A 19,801-nucleotide genomic window follows, 5' to 3' on the forward strand; every position below is an offset into this window, starting at 1 on the left:
TCAAAGTTACGAAGTCTCTCCCCTCTTCTGTCTCAATAGAAGTATATTTTTCATGAGTCAGTCGTAAATTACATCAAATTATAATCATTTTTTACCTTTCCCCCCTTTTTAAGTACCCTCCAAGGACACACAATGCTCAGGAGCCAAAGTATCATCCAAAACCAAATCATTTCATGAACCATTCATACTCCTCCCCCCAAGCCTCTTCTCTCCCACACTTTAACCCCTCCTCTCCCCACCTAAGGTACTTAAACCCTCCTTAAGTAAAGTCAGTATTAAGTCCAACCCTAATTTAATTAACTATACAGTCTCAAAGGGATTTAACTACTTTGAGGCTCTGAAGGTCGCACTTGAGAATTTAACAAATGATTGTAAGTTATAGGAGACACTGACTCAGGGCCACCTAGTTTGTGATACCCTCAGCAGACAAAGTGCTAAACTTTGTCAGCATAGCAGAATTAAATGGGTCAAAGGATACTGAGACACTTAAGTTTAAAATTAACACCCCTGCTTTTCATCAGGGCTTTTTTGTCTCAAACATAGTGATATCATCTTGGGCCTCTTCAGTGGAGAGACAAGAACCAACTATACCCATATTCTCTAAGTCCAATCTCTTCAATTATATTCAACCCTTTAATTATCCTAAAAGAAGTAAAATTGTGAAGAGTTAAATGTGTTATATCTTCCCTTTTAGGGTTGTATACGATTTGATGGTCTTGACTACCATTTGTTTTGTTTTGTTTTATATTTTCCTTCCCCTTTTCATTTACCTTGAGTAATATATTTAGTGATGTAATTCTCAGTTCAGTTCTGGTCTTTCTGTCAGTAAATTCTGGAAGTGTTCTATTTAATTGTACATCCATCTTTTCCCGGGACAGCACATGCTGAATTTTGCAGGTTTGTAAAGTCTTGGTTGAAATCCCATGTCCTTTGCCATCCAGAATATGATATTCCAGGTCCTCCAGTCCTTCAATGTGGTGTCTGATTGTGTTTCATATGTATTTAAATTGTTTCTTTTTTTGCTGCTGGCAGTATTTTCTCCTTTACTTGAGAGTTCTGGAATTTTTCAATAACAGCCCTTGGAGTTTTTATCCTGGGGTCACATCCTGGTTGGGTTCTGTGTATTCTTTCAATGATTGTTTTGTCTTCTTGTTCTAGCAGATTTGGACAATGTTCTCTGATAATTTCCTGCATGATGATTTCTATTTTCTTTTTTTGATCTAAGCTTTCTAGAAGACCTATGATTTGTGGATTATCTCTTCTGGCTCTATTTTCCAGGTCATTTGTTTTTCCTAAAGATACTTTACATTTTCTTCAGTTTTTCAACCTTTTTATTTTGTTCAATGAAATCTTGTAATGTCATAGATTCATTGGTTTCTGTTCGTTCATTTCTAATTTTTAAGGTTTTATTTTCTTCAATTACCTTTTTAAAGGTTTTGAATTCTCTAGTCAATTTTTCATAATTTTCCTGCATGACTCTCATTTCTTTTGTCATTTTTCTTCTTCCTCCCTTCTTTACTTTTTTAAATTCTTTTTTAAGTTTTTCTATGAGTTTTGGGATGTGAGTGCAATTCATGGACTCTTTTGCAACCTCCCCATAAGTGATATTTTCCTGATTTTTTTCTTTTGACATGGCATTGTTATCTTCTTTATTTAAAGTAGTTTTCTATAGTGAGCACTCTTTTAGCTTTTTTCTCATCGTTGTTGTTTTAGCTCTGCTCCTGGCATATAGCGAGCATAGATTCAAGCTTATTATACTGGGGCTGTGGTCTGATCCCTGGCTTGTCATTAGTCAAGATGGTGCCTATGCAATCCAGGCCTTGCCTTTGCAGATTATTTCCTCCTTTGAGTCCAGATTCTGATTTAGCAATGTTTTGTTTACAGATCAGTTTTATCTTTTGCCCTGGTATTCCCAGGGTTCAGATTTTATTTGGGGCTGGGATCCTCCCTGCTGGCTTGCTATCTAGCTGCTGGGACCTCTGCTATTGTCAAGGTGCTGGGACCTGGACCCCACTGTTACTGAATGCGTTCCACTGGCTTTCCTTCTCTCTTGCCTGCTGAGCTTTACTTCCCCTTTTCCCCCAAAGAGACAAACCTTCAATGAAGATCCTCTATTGAAACCTTTGGATTTTCTCTTTTTTCTTGGTAGGATCTGTGACTTGGATGTCAGCACAGAGGTTTCATTTATCTTCGGTAGGGAAAAGCTCTGGGAGCATATTAACTTCATGCTACCATTCTTTGGCATTATATTTCAATATGATTGGTTTCCTTTGTAATCCTCTGCATTTCATTTTATGCATTTAAAAATATGATGTTAAAGAGTTCACAGATTTCGTTAGATTGTCAAACAAATCCATGAACCCAAAATGCTGAAGATGTCCTGACTTGGAAGATAGTCCTCAGAAGTAAAGGCCAAAATCATCTTTGTCAAGCTGTAACCAAGTGAATGATACATAGTAAATTCTTAATAAATGCTTTTTGATTAACGGACTGATACGTTTTTCTGAAAACCCATGTAAATTCCCACAAAGCCGCCAATAGAAAAGGGCTCTCTTGATAAGATATGTACATAATAAAAAAGAGAAGCGTGGGAGCAGCAAAGGATAGGAAGTAAATCAATAATATTAAAACAGGAAAAGGATTTAAGGTCCAGTACCTCTCTTCCTTACTTTTCAATAATCTTTGCATTAGGTGCATTCAGCCTTCATAAAAGCCCTCTCTGCTGCCTCCTCCTGGTTTGGTGATGACCTGTATATGGACTTGAACCCATGCATGTACTTTGTTAGGTCTTACTTGACTGACAAAGCTTTGCATGTTAATTCAGTGAAAGGATTCATGTCACTGAGGACTAGCCATGTAGAGATAATCACCAGACCAGGAGAAGGCAGCAAACAGGGCTTTTATGAAGGCTGATTACACCTAATGCAAAGATTATTGAAAAGTAAGGAGGAGAGGTACTGAACCTTAAATTCTTTTCCTGCTCTATTCTTTTGATTTATTTCCTCTCCTTTGCTGCTCCCACCCTTCCACTTTTATTATGTATATATCCTATCCATAGAGCCCTTTTCTGTGGGAAGCTTTTTTGTAAATCTACTTAGGTTTTCAGAAAACCTATCAGTTAATCAAGAAGCATTTATTAAGAAATTACCATGTATCAAGCATTTCCCTAAGCTCTAGGGATACAAGGAAAGGCTAAAACCTCATTACTGTTCTCAAAGAGCTCACATTCTAATAACAACACAACTTTTTGTATAAAACACATACATAATATAAGCAGGAGGTAAGTGTGCTGACGATGGAGTCAAGAAGATCCAAGTTCAAGCCTTATCCTTCACTTACTAATTGTGTGACCTAGGTATGTCATTTAATCTCTCTCAGAATTGATTTCTTCATCTTTAAAACAGGGCTAATCATAGTACCTATCTCATAAGTTTATTGTGAGATGACAAAAGGGGAGCACCACAAACTTAATATGCTATATAAAGCTATCATTTATTATTATTTACTTGTTGATAACTATATCAAAATATTCTTAATTATTATTTTAATTGTACCTATCAGTCATTTATTTATAGCTAGACTAAGTTATTTATTAATAGCTGTATCAAGCTATTATTTCTTATTCATTTATTAATACAATAGAAACCCATTATTTCTTTACTAAAAGTTATATCTAGCTATTATTTTCTCAGAGGAAAGGCTATGGGTGGGTGGGGAGGGAACAGGGGGACTAGGAAAGGTTCCTTGGAGAAAGTGATATTTGAAATGAGTTTTGAAGAAAGCCAGGAAAATGAGAAAGCAGTGGTAAGGAGGAAGAGCATTCCAAACATGAGAGAAAATCAGTTGAATAGATGGAGGGATCTTGTGAAAAAGAGCAACAAAAGGTCAATATCAAAACATCAGAATAAGAGGAAGGAATACAAATATTAAAAAAACAAAAAACACACAAACAGAAAGGTAAAAGGGACCAAGTTGTGAATGACTTCAAAACTCAAACAAGAGATTTCATCCCAAAGATACCAGAATCACTAAGATTGAGGGGCGAGTAAGAAGGAAGATTGATATGAACAGATTTACATTTTGGGAAAATCACTTTGGCGATCTAAAGGGAGTTAAAGCATTGAGGAAAGTATATCAATTTTAAGACTATTGAAATGGTCAAGGAAAAAGTGATAAGGGTTTGTACCTGGGTAATGGTTGTGTGATTGGGAGAGAGAGAAATATATTGGGGGGTTCTGACTTTTCCTTTCATTGCTCTAACATGGTGTAATGGAAAGAATATTGCAAAAGAAATCAAATGACTTGAATTCAAATCCTGACTATGGCACATTATCTATTATGTCCACAACAATCCTCTGTGGAATGTGCTATTATTATAAGGCAAAGAAATTAAAATGATTTTCCAAGAGTCACACAGCTAGAGTCCCTGCCAGTTCTAATATAATCTAACATAAAGGAAGTCTACAGAGATTCAAAAATTATATTATGAAAGAGTAGAAAAGTAGAGAATAGAGTAGAGAAGTAGAGAATAGAGATTCAAAATTATATTAGGAAAGAGTAAAAGAAGAGTAAAGAATAGAGTAGAGAAGATGCTGCTTTCTTTGTGCTCCAAATAACCATACTGAGTTTGGGACTGTGTGTTTTTATTTGTTCTATTGTACTTTTTATTTTATTTTACTAATGTTACCTTTTTTTGCTTATTGCTAGAATAAAATATAATTTCCTTTGTCCCCCAACCTACCTTCCTAATTTTCATTATATTATTCTCCTTCATCTCATTCTACAGACTAGTTAAACTTGCCTTTGTTTTCCTTTTCCTCAGTCATAATATATCCATCTTCCTTCTCAGAGTCTTTGTCTAGCTTAATCTCCATACCATGCTTTCCTTCCTCACCTCCTCCTCTTAGTCGACTTAAAAACTCATTTCAAGTGTACTTTCCTAGTGGAAACTCTCTTGATTCCCTTGCTGCTACAATCCTTCCTTCCAAACATATAATTTGTATAGGTTTATATAGTCTTTTGAATGTTCATTTTGTTTCTCCCTTCAAAATAAATTCCTTGAGGGCACGAACTGTTTTGCTTTTGTCTGTTTATCTCCAATGCCTGCCACATAGTTCACTTAGAAAAAACTTATTGAATGGCTCATTGTATTATTTTTTCTTTCTCCATTTTTTGTTGATGTTACCTAGTTGCTATCTTAAAAGGCATTATGAGTCTTGACAGCAATTTACTTCAGCATGAGAAAAAGAGGTGTCTGCACTAAAAATCCTGGTGACAGCTCTGTAAGAATCAGTTTCTCTCTTAGAGTTCTGAGATACTCCCAAAGCTCTTTTGCAAGAGAAAATTGAAAGCAACATTACTCTCAATATAACTCAATTACAAGACTTACAATTATAACTGGATTTTTTAACAGGTCCTACCTGCAGGGTAAAAGAACTCAAAAGGTTTTATTGGATGTTCCCTGTGAGATGATTGGACTTGTGATCTGTAAGTTTTATTTCTAGAATGTGACAGATGCCTGAGAGGAAAATCTACAATGTTGATTTGCAGTTTTGGTCAGGTAGAGACATAAATAGACTAAAGAGCTGCTCAGTAGCTACCTTAAAGCAACACTTTAAGGTTTGAAGGTTTGTAAGGTTTGTAACGTGGTGTACTTTCAGATTTGTAAATCATTTGATGTATGTTACCAATAAACTCTTCCTAGCCAAATCCAGTGTTCTTTTCTCAGTCCTCATTATGCTTGACCTTTCTGAATCCTCTGACACTATTGCTCACTCTCTTCCCCTAGATATTTTCCTTTCTAAGCTTTCAAGACACCTCTCTTTCCTGGTTCCCTTACAATCTATCTGACTACTCATTCTTAGTCTCTTTTGCTAGATATTCAAAGATTCTGTCCTGGGTCATCTTCTTTTCTCCCTCTGTAAGACTTCATTTGGTGATCTCATCAGTTCCTGTGGAATTAATTATCATTTTCTTTTAGATAACTCAAACTGGAGGTCCAGTAACATGTCTAAAACCAAACTCATCATCTTTCCTCCTAAACTTCCCCAGCTCCTAATACCCCTATTGACTGTGGAGAGTAATGCCATCCTCCCAGTCCCTTAGATTTGCAACTAGAATCATCTTAAATTTCTGATTACCTCTCACCCCTTATATCCAATCTGTTTTCAAAACTAATTGATTTCACCTTTGTAACATCTCTCAAGTGTTACTTCTCTCCTCTGACACTACCAACACTCTGGTACAGGTCCTCAACATCTCATGTCTAGACTATTGCATTAGTCTGTTTGTCTCAAGGCTCTCCCCACTCCAATCTATCATAACCTGCCAAAGTGATTTTCCTAAAGCATAGGTCCAACAAGTTACCCCCTCTAGTCATCAAATCCTAATGTCTCCCTTAGAATCAAACAAAATTATTTGGCATTGAGATCTCTTCATGATTCAGCCCCTTCTACCTTTCCAGTCTACCTTATTCCCTGCCATTAATCGCCTTGTTTTTCCATTTTCTCTGGTCGTGCTCCCCTAGAATCTTCTCCCTCCTCATCTCTGCCTATTGACTTCCCTGGCTTCCTTAAATTGTACTAAAATCTCATTTTCTACAAGAATCTTTTTCTAACCTTTCTTAACTCTATGTCTTATTCTACCATTTATTATTTAAAGTTTTTTTATATATAGTTCCTAATTGTCTCCCCCAAAACCCCTTAGACTGTGAACCTCTTGAGGGAAAGTACTGTCTTTTGCCTCTGTTTGTATCCCCAGAACTTAACACTGACACATAGTAAGCATTTAATAAATATTTATTGACTGATTGGCTTCATGTATCCCAAATGAGCATCTGGAATCTCTTTCTGTGAAGTTTACCTGTCTTCCTATCTTCCCATCTTCACCACTCATCTTGCAAGGTATCACTCTGGATCACGTCAGCCTGTCCAAAGAACCACTACGGTTACCATTTCTCTTGTATAGGATAGGTTCTATTAGCACGAGGAAGGAATATGAATGCATGGGAAAATACATTAAATAATCTGGGTTCATTGACAAGTAACTTCATTTCCAGATAGGGAATTAAACATAAGGCATAAGCTACAAGCACAGTAATTTGAAATTAGCCACTTCAGTTTTGCTCAGATAGAATATACAAAGAAGTATTTCTGATTTGTTTAGAAATAGGAAATTGAGCAATATTTCAGGACTTCATTTGAAAACCCACTTAACAGGCTCAGTATTCTGTCTTGTTTAGCTTTTTGCAAGTGTTGTGTCAATATCACAGAATTTTAGACTTGTATTGTATCTTAGAAAGCCCAACCTGTGGCTCACCAAGAGACTCTTAAATAATATCCCAAAGATATCACCATGAAGACTTCTGCTTGAAGACCTCCAACATGGGTGATATAGTATTTCCTAAAACAGTCCACTTCACTTTAAGGAAGCTTTAGTGGGAAGGTTTTTCCTAATGTTGAGTTAAAAACTGTATTTCTGGATCATCTAACCATAATTCCTAATTACTTGCCCTGGGATTGAAGAACAAACCTAATCTCTGTTTTAAATATAATTCCTTGAGATATTTGATGACAATTAAGGTCCTGAGAGTCTATCTAGTACAAGACATTCCTATAGAAGAATCCCCTCAATAACATTTCCAGCAATTGATAAGCTGGTCCTTGTTTGAAGACCCTCATAAGAGGAAAAGTTATAAATGTTGGAGGGCTGCAGGGTAGCAGACACACACACACACACTAGGATACTTTTGGTGGTTATGATTGGTGAAGCCATTCTGGAAAGCAATTTGGTACTACACCACAATGACTAGATTGTGAATGCCTTACCTAGAGATACCACTACTAGACCTTGTTAACATGGACTCTGTAATGACTATACAATATTTTAGAAATGTCCTTCTTCACAAGGGAGCAGAAAAATGGAGTTACACAATATTCAGCAAATTAGAAGATTTTCTGAGGCTCAGAGTTACTTGACATGACAATGATTATTTATGAAGTGAAACATAGCCAAATTCAGAGATGCCTGGATACCTGCAGTTGACAAAAATCACAGAATCATTTCATGTTCAACTTTGAACTGAAGTTTCAGACTCAAGACCTTGCTTGGAAGTTTCTAGATATCCTGATACCAGGCTTACTGTGTCTACAAATACATTGTCCTTTAGCCCCAACTTTGCAACTGAAATTCTGAAGAAACTATAATACCTCAACCTTTTTCTACTCCCCTTTGGGCAGTTCAAAATTCTCTTTCCAGCTCTGCTCTTTTATAGAACCTCCTCTTCCCTATAAGCCTTTTCCTCAGACAATAAATTCTTTGAATTGGTGTATAGGACTCTGTTTCATTTCAAATTCCTTTATGAGCCTGGGAACATTTATTAACAGACTAAAAGAGATCAAGGAAAAATGGAAAATGATACATCTTTGCAAAAAATAAGATTTTTTAATACTAAAAAAAAAAAAACTAAGGAGGTGTCCATCAATTGGAAAATGGATAGATAAATTATTGTACCTGACTATAATGAAATGTTATTATGCCATAAGAAATGATGAAAAGAAAAATTTCAGAAAAACCTGGAAAGACTTGTATGAACTAAATGCAGAGTCATCATGTAAAGAGAATGAAAATAATAAATATATTTTAAAATCAACATTATAAAAATGATTACTTTTGAAGATGAAGAATGAAATTAGTAGAACCAAGATGGGAAAATGGAATAATCATTTATAAAATATGCTCCTGGGGCAAATGCACCTGGTGGCAAAACATAAACCCTGGAGTCAGTAGCTGAGTTCAAATAGTTGACACTTACTAGTTATGACAATTTGCAAATCAATTAACTCTGATTGCCTACAATTTAGGGCTATGTCCATTAATCCAGATTCATACCTGGCTACAGGACCCAGATGGGTCTGGAGGAAAAAGTGAACCTGATTACTTAGCACAGCACCCCTGCCCCAACTCAAATCCAATTCACTTGCTTGTCATGGCTCTACCTCCCTAATGACATGATCTTCAAGAAAGAAGGGCAAAATTCATATCACATCAATATGTACCAAACACCGTGTTAAAAACTTTACAAATATTTTCTCATTTGACCTTCACAACATCAGCTATTATTATTCCTATTTTACAAATGAGGAATTTGAAGAAAACAAAGGTTAAGCAACTTGCCTAGAACCATATAGATGTTATGTGTCTGTGGTTAGATTTGAACTCAGGTCTTCCTGACCTGTTTATATAATAACAACACTGTAAAGACGAAGAACTTTGAAAGTTGTTTAAACTCTGATCTATGCAATAACCATCCATTCTTCCAAAGTACTGATACATAACATACTCTGCACCAGCTAACAGAAAGGTGATAGATTTAGAGCACAGAATGAGACATCTTTTATATACAATCTATGAAGAAATTTGTTTTGCTTGAGTATACATATGCTTTATAAGGAATTTGTTTTTCTTTTTTTACAATGGTGTGGGAAATGGAACAGAGAAAAATGGATTCTGTTAATTTTTTTTAAAACAGAAAACTAGATAGTGCTAGAGATGAGGAATGTTGAGTCAAATTTCAATTGAAGTCACTATATTGTTAGTTTTCTTTTGTTTGTATTTTGGCGGGGGGTGAATGTTATTTTATTTTTTCTGATTACATATAAAAATAGTTTTCAAATTCATCTTTTTTTTTAGGTTTTTGCAAGGAAAATGGGGTTAAGTGGCTTGCCCAAGGCCACACAGCTAGGTAATTATTAAGTGTCTAAGACCCGATTTGAACCCAGGTACTCCTGACTCCAGGGCCAGTGCTTTATCCACTGCGCCACCTAGCTGCGCCCAAATTCATCTTTTTGTAAGCTTTTGAGTTCCACATTTTTCTAACTCCCTCCCTTTTCTCCCCTCCCCATGACAGCAAATTAATCTGATATAGGTTATACATGTACAATTATGTTCAACATATTTCAATATTATTCACTATCACAATCACACACATAAACACATTTTTTGGTTTTTGCAAGGCAATGAGATTGTGACTTGACCAAAGTCACACAGCGAGGTGAGTATTAAGGGTCTTTGAGTCTATATTTGAACTCAGGTCCTCCTGACACCAGGGTTGGTGCTCGATCCACTGCACTACCTAGTTGCCCCTATTAGTCACTATCAAAGAAGAATAAGAACTAAAGGGAAAAGAAAATTATGAGAAAGATAAAACCATAAAACTAGTTTTAAAAACTGAAAATAGTATGCTTTGACCTGCACTCAGACTCCACAGTTTTTTCTTTGATTGTGGATACATTTTCCATCACAGATCTTTTAAAATGATCCTTGATGACTGAACTGCTGAGAGGAGCTAAGTCCATCATAGTTGATAATCACATAATGTCGCTATTAATTTATACAATGTTCTCCTGGTCCTGTTCACTTCACTCAGCATCAGTTCATGCAAGTCTTTCCAGGGTTTTTTGTTTTAACTACTCCATTGTAAAGGGCCAGACCCAGGGACTGATATTCACATGTCCTTGGTGATCTTCTTCATCAAAGATTTGTATGGATTATTGCTCATTGTATGGATCTGTTGGCTCACCAGTGAACCCTGACCTAGGATAATCTGTGGCTTCTGAGGCGGTTGTAAAAGCTTTTTATGATAGAGAAGTATGCATATTTGTAAGAACAAAGATTGTAAATTTACCCAGGAAATTGTAAAACTGGGTCTCCTTTAACTGGTCATTCCTGAGATAAGTTTTGCTATAAAAAAGTTTGAATTTCCAAAAATAAAGTTGGTGGATTTTCACTTCCCAGGCTTTCGTGTTTGGATATGTTTGTCTACCCGACCTGTCTCTTGGAAATTCGTGTCCAGACCCACAACAGAACTATTGTAGCGATACTCCATTAAATTCATATACCACAAGTTGTTCAATCATTCTCTAATTGATAGGACATCCCCTCAATTTTCCATTATTTGCCTTTACAAAAAGAGTTGTTATAAATATTTTTGTACACATGGGGTCTTTTACATGTTTTTATGATCTCTTTGGGATATAGCCAAAGTAGTGGTGTTGTCCCTTGGACAAATTTCAAATTGACCTCCAGAATTATTGGATCATTTCACAACTCCACCAACAGTACTTTAATGTTCCAGTTTTCCAACATCCTCTCTAAACATTGGTCATTTTCCATTTTTGTCATTTGAACCAATCTGATAAGTGTAAGGCGTTAACCTCAGAGTTGTTTTAATTTGCATTTCATTAATCACTAATGATTTAGAGTATTTTTTCATATGGCTATTTTTTCATATAGCTAAAATTTCTTCATCTGAAAATTGTATGTTCAAATCCTTTGAATATTTACCATTTGGGGAATGACAAATTCTTTGAAATATAATTCAGTTCTCTATTTATTTTAATATATATATATATATATATCACTAGCTATGAAATAATGCTAATTTTACTTAATTGTTTTACTTTTTACAAGAGTCCTCTCACAAAGTGGTGGCATTCTACACATCAATACTTTTTTAAGAAAAAAGTTGTTTTATAAAACTATATATTACAAAAATTGAGTCACTAGAAATAGTAGTACAGGGGGAGGAGTTTGTAGAAAACTCAATGAGATGAGACATAATTAAGTCAGACCAATCCAAGTGCATTTAAAAAACTAATTGTTAAAAATGTTATAAAAAAGAAACCAAAAAAAAAAAAACAGATTTCTTGTGCAATGCCCCCCCAAAAAATATCACATTTGGATTAAAAATTGCCTAAGAAAGGAGAAACAGCACTAAAGAAGAAAAAGAGAAATAGTTGCTTACTCAGATATTTCAGTTGTATCTGACTCTTCATGACATCATTTAAGACTTTTCTGGTTCATTTTGCAAATAAGTAAACTTAGGCAACAAGTAACTTCTCCAGCTTGTAAGGGTTCAGATATCAGATTTGAACTCAGGAAGATAAGGCCAGTTCAAGCACATTATCCAGTGAGCCAACTAGCTGCATCTAAAAAAGATCATTAAGTACAGTTAGTAAAAACATTTATTAAGCCCCTATTATGTAACCCGGTGCTATGCTAAACATTGAAACTCCAGAAAGTGACACGAGATAGCCCTCTAGGTGCTAACAACCTAATAAAATAAACAAGTAAACAAATATGTACAAATAAATTATGTACAGGACAAATATGGGAATATTTACCAGCAGGAAGACACTAGAATTAGGAGGAGTAAGGGACGACTTAGAACAAAGGATATGATTTTGGTTGAGACTTGAAAGAAGTCAGGGAAGCCAAGAGCAGAAATAAGATTCCAGGATTGGGGGCAAGTGATGGAATTCTAGTTCAAGAAAGAGTACATAGGCAAGGAATGCCCTGGATAAGGCTTAAGAAGACTGAAAAAGTAGGAGGGAGATGGGTCGTAAAGGGATTTGAACATCAGATTTTTTTAATTTAATTCTGGAGAGGTAAGAAACCACTGGAGTTTATTGGGGGGTATGAGGAGGTTTTCAGGAGTTACATGGTTAGACTTGTGCTTTGGGAAAATGATTTGGAGGTGAAAATAGATTAGGGGAATAGTTTGAGGCAGGCACATCCATCAAGTTATTGCAGTAATTCAGGCAAGAAGTGATAAAAGGACTCTACCAGAGAGCTGACAGTGTCAGAGGAGAAGATGGATGTTTGAGAGATGTTGCCAAGGTGAAATGACAAGCCTTGACAACAGACTGGAAAGGGAAAGGGAAAAGGAAGTGAGAGAGCAAGAGGGCAGGATGATCCCAGGCTGCAAACCTGAGGGACTGGAAGGTTTCCCTCTCCAGAACCAGGGGAGATAGGAGCTGGGAAGGCTTTGGTTTCTTTTTTTTTTAAAAGGAGTGGGGGCATGGTCGGGGAGTGAGCCCTGTTTTGTACATGTTAAGCTTAAGTCCATGTGTACTGAAAGGCAGTTGGAGATGCAGGATTGGAGGTCAACACAAAGGTTAGGGCAGGAACGATAGATTTGAGATTCACTGGCATAAAGACGGTAATCAGAACTATGGGAGTTGATGAGCTCACCAAGTGAAGTAACAGAGAGGGAGAAGAGAATAGGGCCCAGGATAGGACCCTGAAAGATACTTAAGTTAGAGAGTATGAACTAGAAAAGGATCCAGCAAAAGAAACATTTAGAAGGAGCAGTCAGGAAAAAAAGGAGAAACAGGAAGAGAGGGATCTTCCCTGAAAGACTAGAGAGAAGAAACTATAATCAACAATGCCAAAGGCTATAGAGAGGTCAAAAAGATTGAGATTTAACAAAAGGGCATTGGATCAGGGGCAGCTAGGTGGCTGTAGCAGATAAAGCACCAGCTTTGGAGTCAGGAGTACCTGGGTTCAAATCCGATCTCAGACACTTAATAATTACCTAGCTGTGTGGCCTTGGGCAAGCCACTTAACCCCATTGCCTTGCAAAAAACCTTAAAAAAAGGGCATTGGATCTGGCACTTAAGAGAACACTGATGATTTTGGAGAAAACAGTTTCAGTAGAATAATGAGGACAGAGAAGTCAGAAAGTTAGGAATTTAAAAAAGGTGCCTATTGTAGACACAAAGGAAAAAATTCATACATACACAAAGGTAATTATACAAATTACCTCCCAGTTTGTTGTGAAGAGAATAGTTTTCAAAGAATAAAACATTGCCCAGGGAGTTCCAAAAGTCTTACAATTTAAGTTACTAATGCTTAGAACTGCACTAAGAATTCTGGTGTAAATTTAAATTATTTATATTCTATATCATAGTTCTCACTTCTATAAGGTTTATTTTTCCCACAATTTAACATTTAAACAGTTTAATTTCACCAAAAAAAAATAATAATTTAGAATATTTGAAGCAATCTAAACACACACAAATCCCTTCATTTATAGTCAAAGTTCTACAGGTACATACATGAACATGTACAAAAATGGTGAGCAAAATATTTTTGACTGCTGCTTCTTGTTTGAGTCCTATACATAATCAAAAATATCATTTATACTGCTACAGATAATAAGAAGTACATTGTAGTTGTTTATCAAAAAAAACATAGAAATGATGGGAGTTTTGGAAATGTGGCATATTTTACTGAACGAAGTGTTCAGGATCCCTCTTTACTATGAAATGGGGGTGTCCCTATGCTAGTGTACTGGGTTCCACTGACCACTATGAGGGTTTCATCCATAGAACCCTTCATTTTATTCCCTTATCTTGGTATTCTTGCTGAGTTTTCAACACAATTTCGAATTCTAGTTGAGGAACCTGTCCAAGATATACTGAACTTCCTAGTTAGCCTTTAGCAAACTCTTCAGTCAAGATAGAGACATACTTCTTACTCATCAAGGATCATATAATTATTGGTTTAATTGCTTAATTTCAAGATGAATGCACTTTTTCCCTTCAAAAATGTGTCAACTCAAAATCACTATACTCTCAAATATTGCTTCAGCTGACTGCCCTTGAATATCAGGTCATCCTTCTGAAAGGTCTCTTTTTTTAAATTCAGTTCTTGTTGAAAATGTTCAAACTTTTCCTTTGTCCTTTTCAGGACATTTCTTTATATTTCTTCAGGAAATTCTTTATTGGGTGCAGGTGTTTCTTTTCCAAGCTCAATCAGTTAGAAATTCAGAAAAGAAATGATTATCTGCAAGACAACCTTTGTTGTAGATATTCTAAAATTACCTTGTACCTTACCATGTTCTCTACTTTAGCACTAAAGTCAGAGGCATCTTTATATGTTATAAAGTCATTATTGATCATCACTGTTGGAGTTTTCTGGTAATATGTAATCTTTGTCTGGACAGGATATGGCTTATTATGAAAGTCCCTCTGCAAATTGACAAGGTTGATTAACACCACTGTTCAGATGGTCATACATAATTTGTCTATTGTTGCCAAGGGCAACCACAGCTGGATTGTTTTTCTTTCCATCACCATCAAAAGAATATAAGAAAATCCCAATATCATACCAATTATCATCTGATCTAAATATGGGACCTTACAAGCCTTGACTCTAGATGCCAAATTGCTAGGTCCTCAATTACAATTTAACCCTCTTCAGTAACTTAAAATGCCATCTCAGAGGCAACTAGGTAGCGCAGTGGATAGAGCACCAGCCCTGGAGTCAGGAGTACCTGAGTTCAAATCCAGCCTCGGACACTTAATATTTACCTAGCTGTGTGGCCTTGGGCAAGTCACTTAACCCCATTGCCTTACCAAAAAAAAAAAAAAACCTAAAATGCCATCTCAACCTCCCAGTTTTCAAATGCAGCTTTTGTTTTAGTCCAGACTGATCCATTTTTGGATTTTCAAAGATGGAGTCATTCAAATCCTTTCAGAACTATTTATTGCATTCTCTATGTAAGCCCACAAGGACATCACTTTGCACTAGATGTGGCCCCATAAAGCTGAACTTGCACTTGCACTGGCAATGGGGCTATGGGCCCTGATCAGCTTAGGGCCAGACAAACAGCTCAAAGCCATACATAATTTCATAGAAACTGAAAGGTACAGAAAACATATATTACCACTTTGTCTATCACTTGTTCATTTTTTAAACATTTGATTTCTTAAAATAAAATCCATTCTTAAAGATTCTCTTCTAATATGGCTTCTTTTTGTGAATATATTAAGATCATACTTGATTCTTTGTGGGAAGCAAAAGAACAGAGAGAAGGAACAATTTTATTCTATAATTATAATTGCTAATATCAAAAGAGGCAAAAAAAGGATGTAGGTATGTGCTGAACATATTTGCCCCTATACTGAAGGGTACCTAGTCTAGAGTTCAAGTGACAGATGGGTGCTTTGTAGTAACACATGTTCTCTAGGTGATGAGAATTACACATGATGTGGCACAAATAGTGCAAATTTCTGAATACAAAAGTCTCAAAAATGAGAGTCCCAATCAAAAGAATTCACCCTTACAATACATAGAATGAGAGGGTAAAAAGAAGATGAAGAATGTCTATTATTCAGACTAATATACAGTTAGATATAGAGTTGTCTGTCCTTCTTGAAAAGGATTATGACATCAGGAAGGTTATGTCATGACCTGCACATGAATTGGATTTGAATAAGGGAGGGCTGTGCAAAGTCACAAAAAGGACCACTGGAGATTGCCCCAGAGGCAGTGGGAGACCCTGCTCTTTTTAAGTTAAGGTCTTTTTTCATCTTGTCAAAAAAAAAAAAAAAAAAACACCAGAGGTGGCGAAGTGGATAGAGCACTGCCCTGGAGTCAGAAGTACCTGAGTTCAAATCAGACCTCAGACACTTAATAATTACCTAGCTTTGTGGCCTTGGACAAGCCACTTAATCCAGTTTGCCTTGCAAAAAAAAAAAAAAACATCAGTCTGAAAGGTGAAGATCCTCTGGGTTTCAGGTCCAAATAGAAACAACTACTATTTACATTCAGTCTCAGGTACCAGGTCCCAAATAATGACCAAGCAATGCTTGGATACATTCCATTAACCAATTCATCAATTAATTTACATATTTACAGATAGAAATAGATATAATGGCTACTAGACATTGGACTTATCACAGAATTGCAAAGGAGAAAAAGAATAGGTTGGTTTTGATTTGGAAAAATTTGTTGCACTTTGTATGATTCTAAGCAGCTCCCTGAAACAAAAATCCATCTTTTTTAAACACCAGCATCTGTGTAATGTTGCTATATAGCTTTGAATCATATAAAAAAACACAATCCCTGAAGAATTAAAATTGTAGGTAACCTAAAGTTCAATTGAGAAATATATGGTGAGCAAAGGAAGACTGAAACATATGGTCAAGGAGGACTTGTAAGTTAAAAATAACAAAAGGGCTATCATTCAAGGGATGTATAATCAAAGAAGGAGGATGGTAGTCATTTAACAAGGACAAGAGATGATAGATGAATAGGTAAGTAAAGAACTGATGCTCACATAATGTAAGAAGACTTACACAAAAATTTCTAGCATGTGGAGTGACTTCTCTATGGAAGAAGAAGATCTATCTAAAGATATAAAAAAGGTTGCACAGGTTGATGGAATTGCATCTGTACCACTGGATGGAATACAACTACCACTGAGACCAAGGATCCACTCAAGCACTGAAGTGTACAATTTCACTTTTTCTCTTTTAAATTTCTTTTCTTAAATGTATATCACAGTAATATATAAAGATCTTTCAGAATCCTGACTGTCAGTTGATGTCAAAGCTATACTATTCAGTTTTCATGTCAACAGGTTTGACAAGCATATCTGCTAGATTATCACCCAAGGTAATTGATATAAAGGTTGAATCGTGAATGATTAAAAACAGAAATCCCCTGTGCATTTTACTAGAGACCTCCCTCCAAATTTACATTGCCCCATCTCATGCATGATAATATATTTTTAAAGTATGAAAATTGAGACAAGGAATATGTCATTGTGTTTATTAATAACCAATCAAAACATTCTTTTTATTGTCTACATACCCCAAAATGTGCCATAATTGCCACATAGATATTCTCAGGATTCAGGAATCCTATACTCTGGGATTTGTAAATACATTTTTCACCATTAAGGAGCTGACTAGACACTACTTCACACCACTGTGATTGAGATAACCATAGGAATGAATGTGGGGAATGGGCATTTTTAAGATAAGCCAAAAGGATTTAGCCCAAAGAAATCAATTAGTTCTTACCTTCAAGCAATGCCCAATAGCTATCAAGAATTATGGCACAGTTTAAACATTAAAGCCTGACCAATCATAACAGAGGATGAAAGGTAATGTGGAACAGTGGAAAGAATACTAGATTAAGATTCAGAATCTTAATTTGTTTCCTGGTTCTACTACTTAGTATCTTTGTGATATTAGAGAAGTCCTCAAACTACCTTACATTTAATTTTAATCATATACAAATTAGGAGAATCAGTGAGATAAAGATTCTTTCTTTACCTATATCTGATCATTCTGTTATTATATCTCAGTTGTATAAACTTAGAAAATAATCAAATCCAGGGTTACAAAGTTGGGCAAAGTACAACAACATAATCATACAACAAAGTAATTTGTCACAGACTTCCCCTGTCTATATGCTGACTAGGTCCTCTAGACTTTTATACCTATTAACAACTATTCAAATCATTCAATTAGCTCTAAACTCACCTAATTGTACTATCATCTAGCACATTCCTCTCTATCTCATTCATGAATATGGTGTGCAGGGGAACTGGTCAATAAAAACCTCTATGTGAATATATACATTGGTCCTCTGATGCAATCCTTCATTTGGATTTTGGAGCATGTATACACATTCTGTATCTGTTTCATTATCTCTAACCAGTCAGTCTAAAAAGACTGACTTTTAATTGACTGCTGAGCTGAAAATGGATTTATATTGAAAAAGGCACTATTAAGTATCTTCCTCTGTGGCTTCATTTAAGTGCAAAAGCAAGGACTGCTGTAAACCTTCTGGTGAGGGAGAGAACACTAATGCCAAAGCTTCTCTCCTCACTCAGAGTCATTCTGAAGCTATGACAACAAAACTTGCTTTTGCTTTTATTTTGTGATATCTACTCTTTTCTATACTCTGTTAACATGTATTGGAGATGGAACAGATTAGATTATGAACTTGTCAGCTTTTTGAAAGGTCATGAATGAGCCACCAGATGTCTGAAAGATTGAGTTCCCATTAGAATTTTTGGAAAGCTAAACCCAGTCTGACAACACATTGCCAAAGAACAAAGAGGAACCATGCTAGCAATGAACCGACCCCCACAATGAAGATGTCAGGTCTTATAGGAAAGAGAATAACTGTCCATTGACTATACCACATTCAGAAATGAATTTGTAGGCATAAATGTTTTGTGGCAATTGCTTTAATGTTAAGCCTATGTTCCCTGGGAACACAGATGGTACATAAGAGGGTGTTCCCTTGGGTGTTGGGAAGGAAATGTTTGTACTTATGTTCTTGCTATATCTTCTTAGTAAATATCCCTATGTAACAGTTAACTGATGTTAATTGATTGAAAGAAATTTGGCCATTACTCACTGGTGTTTGATATTGGGGTTAACACAGCAATCTTCCCATCACAATAGCATAAAAGATTTTGATAAATGCTGTACTAAAATCTAAAAGAAGTAGGAGTGGTCCAGGGAGTGAAATATCTTCCTTTTTTGTCTGAAGGTTGGGATAGTTACTCGACTCCCCTATTCTTTATAGTCTATACAAGTGACAAGAGTAGACCAAAAAGAGATCAGTCAGCTATGATCAGTTCAAAACCTACCGTGAAAATGAAAATTATCATAACTCCTGTCATCGGAATATATCTGATCAATCTTTGAGGAGGGGCACAGAAGGGAGTAAAACTGGGGAAGCCAATCAAAGTTTAAGTGACTGACCCAGTGTCATACAGCTAGCAAGTGGCTGAGACTGGATTATGAACTCAGCTTCTTCGGACTCAAGCCAATACTCTATCTGACCTAGCTGACCCTATATCTGATAAATCTTGATCAAACCATTTTTCTCATTTATTAGTAAGAGGACATATAGTAGGAAGACAAGGAAGGTACATAATACCTAGAAACTTAGACTACATCTCAGATAACCATATACTCATAGGATTTTATGTTGAACAACCTTAGAGATCATAAACCAAACTCTGCATTTCATATATGAGAAAACTGAGATTTAATGTTGAAGTGTATTCATTCCACAGTGTAACACAAATAAAAATATAGCAGGACCAAGATTCAAACATAGGTCATCTTGACATATGATGCTTTTATCATGGCAACATAATTGCCTAAATTATTATTATTTGTACTGCTTGTTTGGCACTTAATCA

General features: G+C 35.8%; 1 pseudogene; it reads right to left on the minus strand.

Moving 5' to 3' along the window:
• Positions 1 to 14,273: 14,273 nt before the first annotated feature.
• On the minus strand, positions 14,274 to 19,273 carry LOC141496836 (protein ERGIC-53-like; annotated as a pseudogene).
• Between the last annotated feature and the right edge of the window lie 528 nt (positions 19,274 to 19,801).

The sequence above is a fragment of the Macrotis lagotis genome, chromosome X, assembly GCF_037893015.1.
Source record: "Macrotis lagotis isolate mMagLag1 chromosome X, bilby.v1.9.chrom.fasta, whole genome shotgun sequence".
Lineage (NCBI taxonomy): Eukaryota > Metazoa > Chordata > Mammalia > Peramelemorphia > Peramelidae > Macrotis > Macrotis lagotis.